This window comes from Acinonyx jubatus, chromosome D3, assembly GCF_027475565.1.
Source record: "Acinonyx jubatus isolate Ajub_Pintada_27869175 chromosome D3, VMU_Ajub_asm_v1.0, whole genome shotgun sequence".
Taxonomy (NCBI): Eukaryota; Metazoa; Chordata; class Mammalia; order Carnivora; family Felidae; genus Acinonyx; species Acinonyx jubatus.
In genome coordinates, this window is record NC_069392.1 from 89064065 (window position 1) to 89074379 (window position 10315).

At 39.7% G+C, this 10315-nt stretch overlaps 1 long non-coding RNA gene across 1 annotated transcript; it reads right to left on the minus strand.

The window, feature by feature from the left end:
- Window positions 1-1956: 1956 nt before the first annotated feature.
- On the minus strand, window positions 1957-8584 carry LOC128312531 (uncharacterized). The gene is made up of 3 exons (XR_008291934.1): window positions 8422-8584; window positions 3510-3651; window positions 1957-2097 (listed from the first exon to the last, which is right to left on the minus strand). It is a non-coding gene; the product is annotated as an uncharacterized LOC128312531 (long non-coding RNA).
- Window positions 8585-10315: the final 1731 nt, after the last annotated feature.

Here is a 10315-nt window from a genome sequence, read left to right on the forward strand (position 1 = left end):
AAGGATAAATGGAGCTCAGGACACTGGAGACATCTCCAGGTGATAAAATCCTAGATACATAGGGCTACTGGGCCTTGGAGAGATTTCTTTACACACCAAAGGACTGGAGTAAGGACAAGACCTTCCTGAAAGGCACAGGAATACTCATTGATACTCATTGATTCTTACTCTTCCCTGTACTGGTTTTCTAGAGCTGCTGCAATAAAATTGTGGCTATGAACATTAGGAACATTTTCTCATGATTCTAGGGGCTATAGGCTTGAAATCAAGGTAAGGCTGCACTCTTCCATCTGAAGGCTCTTGAGGAGAATATATTTCATGCCTCTGCTGAAATTCTTTGGTTTGCTCCAACCGCTGTCTCCATCGTCCCATGCCTTTTCATTTTTTCCTTCTGCCTCTGTGCACTTCACTTCTTCTTGTAATGACAGTAGTCACTTTGGATTAGGGCCCACCCTAATGACCTTATGTTAACTTGATTATCTCTGAAAAGGTCCTATTTCCAAATAAGATTACATGCACAGGTACCAGAGGTTGGGACTTTGATATGTCTGTTGGGAAAACAAAATCAAACCCACAACAGATGACTGCTAGAAATGTCACATTTAACATGTCCATACTGAAATTCTAGTATTTCCAACTGAAATATCGACTGACAAACTTCCTCTTGTCATTTGATGTCAAGTTTACCTACCAGATACCCAGAGGGAACCTCTTGGAGTCATCTCTGATTGTTCTCTTTTTCTCACAACATGTGACCGATATCCAAGAAATTTTGATTATCTGACATTTTCTCACCATTTACGTTGTCACTACCTTGGTGCAAGGTATCATATTTATAATTGTTTTATAATATTACCTGGTGTCCCAGCACTATAACTTACATGACAGTATCCTAATGATTCCTTTTTGCTTCAAATTTTCACTATTACATATGGCACTGTGATAATAATCCTCATGCAAACATCTTTCTGCTCTTAGGTAATTATCTCTTCTAAGTCAAATCCTCGAAGTTTCAGTCAACTTGCAACTCTCTCAATTGCCTTTCAAAAAATTGTATGAACTTATTTCTTTTAAATGATCTGTAACTCACATCTGTAATTCACATTCTGATAAGGGTGTTGGTTTTTGAGAAAAGGCAAGGTATTTGCTTCCTCTGTTTATTTTAAACAAGTATTTATTTTGTGCCCACCAGGCACCAGGCCCCGTTGTAGACACAGATCCCTGCCCTCATGGAGCTTAAATTCTAGTTGGGAAGACAGACTATACATAATGAGCATAGTAAGCAAATGAATTATATAGTATATTAGAAGGTGATGTCCACTGTGTCCAACATTCTGTCCTTAAATACACGTATTAATATATAAATATAATATAATTAATAAATATAAATATATTCTCCATAAAAACAGAAGCCATCTCCACCATACTCCTTACTTTTTTCTGAACTCTCAGAAGAATTGCCTTTAACATCTGTGTTTCTGCCAACAGTCTTTTCAAGGCAATTTGGGCTTTACCTATTATGGCCCTCAAAATAATTTTTCCATCTGCCAACTTTTATCCAATTCCATAGCCATTTCAGTATTTTTAATGTTTATTTTTGAGAGAGAGAGAGAGAGAGAGAGTGAGCAGGGGAGGGGCAGAGAGAGGGAGGGACAGAGGATCCAAAGCAGGGTCTCCTCTGACAGTAGAGAGCCCAATGTAGGGCTCAAACTCATGAATCATGAGATCATGACCTGAGCTGAAGTCAGATACTTAAATGACTGAACCACCCAGGCACCTGCTGTTTCAATATTTTTCAGTATTTGTTATAGCAGCACCCCACTCTTGGTACCAAAATGGGTCTCAGTCAGGATGCTACTAGAAAACCAGGACTAGCAGTGTGTGTGTGTGTGTGTGTGTGTGTGTGTGTGTGCGTGTAGAATATAAATAAAGAGACAGTATGAGACTTACATAATTGTAGGGACCACCTAGCCAATGAGGAACCTTTAAGTGAGGTTGCCGGCAGGTATCTCACACAGGGTGGAGGTTACAATGGAAGCAGAATTTCTTCCTCAAGGAAACCTTGTAAGTCCTTTCATCAGATCGGATGATGTCCACCTACATTATCAAGGGCAAACTCCTTTACTTAAAGCCAGTTGAAAAACAACTTCACAGCCACACCTGGGTTAACATTCGATGAATAACTGGGCAGCACAGCTAGCCAGGTTGTCACGTAAAACCAACCACCACACTCACAGACTGGCAGTTTGTGTGGGAAGAATTCCCATCAGTTTTTATTGCGTTGCCTTAGAGGTAAAAATTAGGGGCAAAAAGGAGCCATCAGACTTCTTATTTACTGTAAGGCATTTAATCAGAAATCTGTCTCTGATCCAGAATGCCTCATGTGTGAATTCAAGATAAAATTAACAAAGATGAATATTAAAAACCCAACAGTAATCTAATAATAATAAAACTATAAATTTTAAGGGAAAGTTTTACTAGTTTAATTAAATGTTACAATTTTTGAGAACACCTTCCAAAACATGCATCAATAATTTATTGCTATGACTCAGTTCAATGTCTCAACATCTGTTGACTGTGGATAAAAGTCTTCTGTACTCACTAGATTGTTAATATAAAATTACACTGTATGATGTGTATTACCCGCTTATGAAAAGCATCAGATGGACTATATGATATACTTTGGTTTCTTCATTCACGTCTTTTCTTTTATCAACTCATTTTTGGAGTTCTTTTTATTGAGTTCATAAATTTATTAAATTCTTCTATAGTGGAAAGCATGTAAAGAAGATCTGTGTTGCTATTTCTTGATTTTTTTTCCAACAGAGTTCTTTTTTTTTATAGCTTTTACACGTTTTTCTTTTCTTTCCTTTGATTTCTTTTAGTTTTCTTTAATATATTTTTATTTTATTCTCACCTTGAGGATGTAGCATGAATACGTCAAACATGATCCTGCCCTTCTGGAACTTAAATCCTTGACCCTGAGAGACAGATGATCAACCCGAGAGTACATCCTACTGAATAGCTCTTAGAAGAGCCCCAGGAGTCGCTGCAAAGCCCAGCGAACGGCTCCTGAAAGCCCATAGCAGACTCAGAAGTCCTTCCTGCTCATGCTAATGGCCTGCAGTTGTGAAACAGACCTTTCTCTTGAGGGTTTTTCTCCCTTGGTGTTTCCCAGCGCCCCCTTTTCCAAACTATAGAATATTAGGAGAAGCCTGAGGATTTAATCAATGCGGATTTTGCATTCTGCTGTCCGGAGACAGGGATAGGATTAAAATGTTCACTTTGCCTGATTTGAATTTTTAAATTTGTATCTGCCACCATCCCATTGACTTGAATTGTTGATGATGGTGAATGTTTACCTAGCGTTTAATTTCACGTATCAATTTACATCTTTATGTTTAATCTGTATATATGTATTTTGCACTTTTGTATCTTAGGTGTTGCATGACCGTGTTTTATCCCACCCCCTTTACCTGAAAATCTAGCCTTTAATGTAAAATAGTTACCTTAATGCTTCCTGGAACAAAATTCCTTGCTATTCTTTAACGAATGGTCTTTTTTGTCTTCCTACAGTGTCCATCGGCATTCAAACAGATGATGCGATCTGTCAGCTTCACACAACCATATCTGTAGGCTCCGGATGAGTATCTGAAATCAATAGGGATGGAATCGTGGTAATTAAATTATAGCACTTACATATAATTACACTTATGTAAAAAATATCCACCCCTGCTCATAGCTGCTCCTGAATATGATAGACATAAATCTTTGCAAATGATCTCTTTGGGGGTGGGGAGGAGAAAGAGCGTTAATCTTTAAAATTATGCCGGGAAAAATTAGGATACTGGAACTATTTCACTTCAGAGAAATCATTTGATTCAAAGTCTAGCTTTAAACCCGTTCATTTTCATAATTTTTATCTTGGAAAATTAATTTTGATGCAGCCCTTTCTGCAAAGCTTCGCGATGAAGAAACTGATCTCCTGGCATGTTTTGCTTGAGGACTGAGAAAAGCAGGACCCGTGGAGTCAGGGCGGTGGTCATGCAACCTGCACCATCAAGAGCGCACATCACGCTGGGCACCTTGCAAGCATTTAATCAATGAACTGGTGCTTGTTGGAATAAGTTGATTCATTAATTGACATTAAAGAAGACTACTGTTCTCCCAAGCATTCAGTAACATGGCCTAGATGATTACTTTGTGTTAGACCAGAGGTGGTATTAGCTACGTTCTCTCCTTTTGGGTACAAGAAATAAAGACATTTAAAGTTTTTGTTGTTACTCGTTTTTCACCGAATTCACTCTTTTGTTCAGCAAATGTTTCCTTCCTGTATTGCAATTTACTTTTTCTGCTTTTCATGTGGGCAACCAATCAAAAGTTTATTTGTGTGGGTTCCAAATAATCAATGATATGTATTCCCTGAATCATAAATAAAATATTTCCTACCACCTTTGTCCACATAGAGTATGAAGTGACAGGGGTGGGGGTGGGGGACAAAAACAGGCCTCAGTATCGATATGGGTTAGCAAGTCATCCGAACTGCAAAAACGTACCCATGGATAGACTGCCAGCCTCAACCAACCCAAACCGGTGAAAAATGGAAGATGCAAATCTACTAGCCCCGTTAAAATTTAGTAACTTAGATAGCCCCGATTATGCCTTTTTCCCCCCAGAAATATCTGGGAACTAGTCTCCATTTCCTTTCAAGAGTTACAAAAATAGTGATTTTCTTTATCAATATTTGCTTTGGAGTTACAAGTTTCAATAGCTACAACATTGAAATAATATTAATCCTATCTATATTATGTCTATGGCAAGGGCAAAAAAGAGAATAGGCACAAAACAGTGTTTTAAAATGATATTTTTAGGGGCGCCTGGGTGGCTCAGTCGGTTAAGCGGCCGACTTCGGCTCAGGTCATGATCTCGCGGTCCGTGAGTTCGAGCCCCGCGTCGGGCTCTGTGCTGACAGCTCAGGGCCTGGAGCCTGTTTCAGATTCTGTGTCTCCCTCTCTCTGACCCTCCCCTGTTCATGCTCTGTCTCTCTCTGTCTCAAAAATAAATAAAACGTTAAAAAAATTTTTTAAATAAAAATAATAAATAAAATAAAATAAAATGGTATTTTTAGGGGCGCCTGGGTGGCTCAGTCAGTTAAGCATCCAACTCTTGATTTTGGCTCAGGTCGTGATCTCACGGTTCCTGAGTTTGAGCCCCGTGTCGGGCTCTGCACTGAATGTGTAGGACCTGCTTGGGATTCTCTCCCTCTCCTTTCATGTTGGTTCCGGTCATGATCTCATGGTTCGTGGGATCGAGCCCCACGTTGGGCTTCTGTCAGCACAGAGCCTGCTTGGGCTTCTCTCTCTCTCTCTCTCTCCCTCTCTCTGTCCATTCCCCACTTGCACCGTCTCTGTGTTTCTCAAAATAAATAAAAATTAAGATTAAAAAATTAAAAAGTGGTAAGGTTTTAAATCAGTACATTAGTAAAACAGGTACATAAAGTATTATTACTTTAGTTATTTTCAGAACATCATCGTCAAAAGCATATTTTTCTAATTAATCTTCCTTTCACATGGACAATTTATTAGTCAAAAATTGTAAGTTTATACGTAAAACATATACTAGAAAGGGAAAGGCATAGATTTTAAAATATAAATAACAAACAACCATAAATAGACTAGGCTTAGTTTAGCGACTTCCTTCTCCTAGTTACAAGTGCGTCGCAGATGATGTCTGCGTCTACATGATCCCGAACAATGTGCAACTTTCAATTTTCTAGGTGTTTGGCATTTATGTACAGAAAACACGAATTTCTCGTTCACTGCCCATGAAGATACACTTGGCTGTACGCTGTTGCCATCAGAGTAGATGAGAAATATTAGTCGCTGCTTTGTAACCACTCTGGCTATTTGGAGAAAAGATGTGCAAAACCATAGAACCATTACCTGGTCGGAGTTTCAAATTTCAGAAACTGTGGGTGTCGTAAAGAAAAAGAAGGAAGTGGGAAATGCAGCTGCTTAGTAAAAACGGAAATGTCTCCATGTTGGGAGATCTATGTCACATGTGTCCCTCCCTAAGCCAGGTTCTCTGGGTCCCAGGAAAGTGTTCTCATGATCTAATACTGCCCTTCCCAGAGACAAAGGACCAGAAATCCCTTCTGGATGCACGATTATTAACAGCCTCCGCGGGTCTAGGTCACCTTCCCAGATGGGCAGAAGGGATGCGTGTTAGTCCTATGAAGAGCTACGTTTGCTTATTTGTTTCTCCCTATTCTAAGGAGTTTTGCTGTAAAATGGCGATAATTTAACCACAGGGGTATCCGGAGACCAACCCCAATGCCAACAACCCTGCCTAATTTTTTTTTCTTTGACCATAGAAATCTTTACCTGCTCTATGGGTTGTTATTAATTGTGCTCACTTTTAAAGATAATTTAGTTTTAATACATTGTCAATGCAATTCTCTAGGGTGCATGAGAAGCGATATATCTCGTGCGCATCCGTCTAGTGCCATTTCCTGATTCTGGAGCACCTTCCTAATATTTCTGCTTTTAGCTAAGGGAAGTGACCTAAAGTAAAGATGTGTAATGTACACCCTGATCAGTGTTGTAACTCGCAAATGTCTTTGGGGTCACTGCATTAAAATGGTGCCAGAGAGTAATGGCTGTGTATTATCAGCTTTAGGGCTCTTCCGTTGGCATCTTATTTAGTTCTTACCTGGCTTGTGCTGCCAGGGACGAGGCTGTCTTCTCTGGGGAATGGTGGGGGATGGATATTTCACAGAACCAAATAGCCTCTCCGAGAGACTCATAAAGCTACAGCTGTAAAAAAGGTCTGCTATTTAAGGCACTTAACTGGTTGCCCACCACCTTCCTATTTGCTTAGGTGTGTGGAATAAAATTTATCGTGTCTAGAAAGCACCATTAATGCTTCCATATTAGATGAGTCACATGGAATGACTTTTTTGTAACAATGGGATCCAACATTAACAGTACTGTATGGTTCAGCAAAATACCTGGGAATAGGTTACCTCCCTCCACCCCGCCAGTAATTTTTCCATAGAAATAGAGAGCAGCACTTGGGAACACAAAGGATATTACTGTTCTGATTTGCCCACACATTGGTAGAATGGCACGTTCCCGGTAAGAGGTTCTAGCTAGAAGCTGACTTCTATAAGATGTCTTCAGATTAGGTGGACCAGTTCACGAATAACCTTTAGTAACTAAAGCAAAATAAAAATTTTCCCCCTCACAAATTAGGAGCTTCAATAAAGTCTGACGGGTGAGTTATTCTATTTGCTCTCTCCTAAGATTTATCTGTTAAATGTAGACCTCTCTGTGCATATAAGAAAACAGTGAATGTGAGGGGAAATGTGGACATAACGACAGCACATAGACATACATACATCAGAAGCATCTCAGTGCTAGAGCCACTAAGCTGATCCAATGAGAGTTTGGATGAGAACATTTGGACCAAGGGGAATCCCATCTATCCTGTTTGCATTGGAGAATATTAGAGATTTGGGGGCATCGTTCAAACTACTGGTATGAATATGTGTATGACAGGTTCAAAGGCAGAAGGGAATCTGGAATAAAATTTAACAGGTCAAAGAGCCACACTGGTTGGTGTTTATGGACTTAGGAATATTTCGTCCTGTTCCACTTAAGACATTGTTTTCCTAGAAATGAAACACAGGTCTTGTTTTCAGAAATCATATGAATTTAAGCTACAATGAACTTTTATTATCCAGGATTTGAAGGAGTAAGGGTGAAGGTGTATGCAGAAAGTGCGTGTGCTTTGAGAAAAGATGTAGCCAAAAGAAAAAAAGAAAAACACACACACACACCCCGAGAAACAAGCTAATTGAGGTTGATGTTGGCCTGCTACATACTTGTACTATGTGTACACAGCTAGTTCAAGGCTGAAGTAAATCTCCCCTGGAAATAACTGGACACAGAGTGGAGGTGAAAATGGACATTATTGGCATGCTTCTCGATGCCTGGATTCCACGAGTGAGAGAAAATCGGCTAGACCTTTAAGGAAGGTCCAGTCAGGTAAAGCAGAGGTTGATTGGAACACTACACATGGTTCTAGATGACATCTATCATACGTAAAATAATTTCATCAGAAATAAATTATTTGGCTGACTTAGTTCGAATTTGTCCTTTTCCGATTAAATATATGAACGACAATACACGACTGATATGAGCTATAGATGCACTTCAGATCTCACTGAGCCTCTGTGTGAAGAAAGTCATAAAATTATTCTCCACTATTGCCAAATCCTGTGGCATCTACGCTAAACAGCTGGCGACTGCCACTCAGGAGTTGAGAAACAGGCCAAGGGCTTGCTTTATCCAACACATTTTGCCTCCCTTGAGTAGACGGCCTGAAATCTGATCTGTACCCACCCTTCAGTTTCTGTACCTCTGGATCCAGGAGAGATGTTCTCATGATGGAGCATTACTCCTCCCAGAGACAAGAGGAGCCCGCCTTGCAGCCACTCTCTGGTGGAACTTCTACATTATCCTGGAATCCTCACAGTTCTTAAAGTGACTCTCCACACGATCAATCTTTCTGTGATGCAATGCAGGAAGAGCTTTGTGAACATTTTGTGAAGTTTCAGAGACATGGAAGCATGCCATTCTCATAAAATGATCATTTGGGTTTATTTTTGAAGCAATCATCACACATGTTATTCACAAGCTGTTTCTGATGCATTAAAATATTTATTTAAAAGGTTCACTGTGAGCCAATGGCCCTCTCTCTAGAACAGTCTGCACTAACGGGGAAAATGTCCGCAGCTGTCTCAGGTATTGTCAGGAGTGGTTGATTATGTATATCACCATAAAGTATGTTTATAAATTATGTTTATTGTGTTATAATTAGTAGTGCTAACAGTGCATAATATCAATAAGGCAATTAAATATGTAAATAATAAATAATGGCAATATTAATGCCACCAAGGAGCAGTGCTCAATAGCATCATGTCTACTCGGTCAGCTTAGGGCCACATTTCTCATTATTTCACTGGGAAGACATGGAACAGAGCCAGTCATTGGCTTAATGAACACACAGCCCAGTGCAAAGGTTGAACACAGCCTTGCGTAATGGCTGGAAAAGTGAGACTCGCAGGTTGTTTTCCCAGGAAATGGGGAAATGCTACACGGTCTATCTGGTTTCACAAAGCAGTGAATTTTCGGAAATTTGAAAAGTAGATTGAGGATGGGGAGGAGACCTCTTTAGCTTCTCATTTTAAATGATGCCTGTTAAAATTTCCCCACACAGCTGCCTCTATATTCTCACTAAAGGCCTATGGGAATGTAGAAAAGAATATAGAGATCCAAAAGCACCACAAAAATAAGGACTTTCAGATAATTTATAGACTGAATCTTGGAAAAATTTTCTGCTGGTTCCCTGCCAGTGAAGCTGGATTAAAGGACACAGTTGATGGGAGGACCTTACGAATCTCGGGTGGACTCATCCACTACCCTCCCAGACTGAAAACGGGGAGCCACTTTCAATGAGGCCCGAAGGCGGGTCTGCATAGACCATTCCTTTGTCTGGAGGTAAAAATCTCTGCAAGAGGTAAGAAATGGAATATTCTGAATGTGAAAAGAAAAGGCAGCACACTAAAATATATTTCTAATGGGAAATAAAATTAATTTTAGAAAACTTTTAGACATCTTTTCAGTGGTACAGCCAGGCAATGGGAGTGGAATGTCAAAGCTGGAAGATTAAATATACCAGGATGTGATGAATGGGAGACAAGGACAGGTGGAAGGGTTGTAAGAGGCCAAACACACAACACCAGAATGAACATTGATGCTGCGGGCAGCAAATTTCAGAAATACCAGAACCAGAAAATTGAATTGTTAGTATGGAGGGTAACTTTGAGAATCTGCTCAAGAGGGGAAAACAGCAATGTTAAGGGATAGAAAAGTCTTGGATGTGACAAGATGGCCAGACTAAAATAGTAGTTTTTTGAACAACAACAACAAAAAGAAATGAGGAGGAAATCTATCAAAGGCACAGCTGAGGAAATATTTCTGGATTGAACTAAGAGCTGGTTGTGTAGATCACCATGTCACGAGGTCTCAACCATGTAAAGGGTCCATTATGAAAGGCCTGTTCCCTTTCATAAGGCTCCACTCTTCAATATGAGCCAAGGACAAACAGAAAATCAAAGAAAGCATTCAAAATGGGAGACAAAGACCAACATGTAAAAACAATTAAAAAGAATCTTGGAGGAAAAAGAGATTGAGATTGAAGAAAATTGAAGAAAGAAATTACTGGTATCCTTAGGGAGGTATGAGAACGT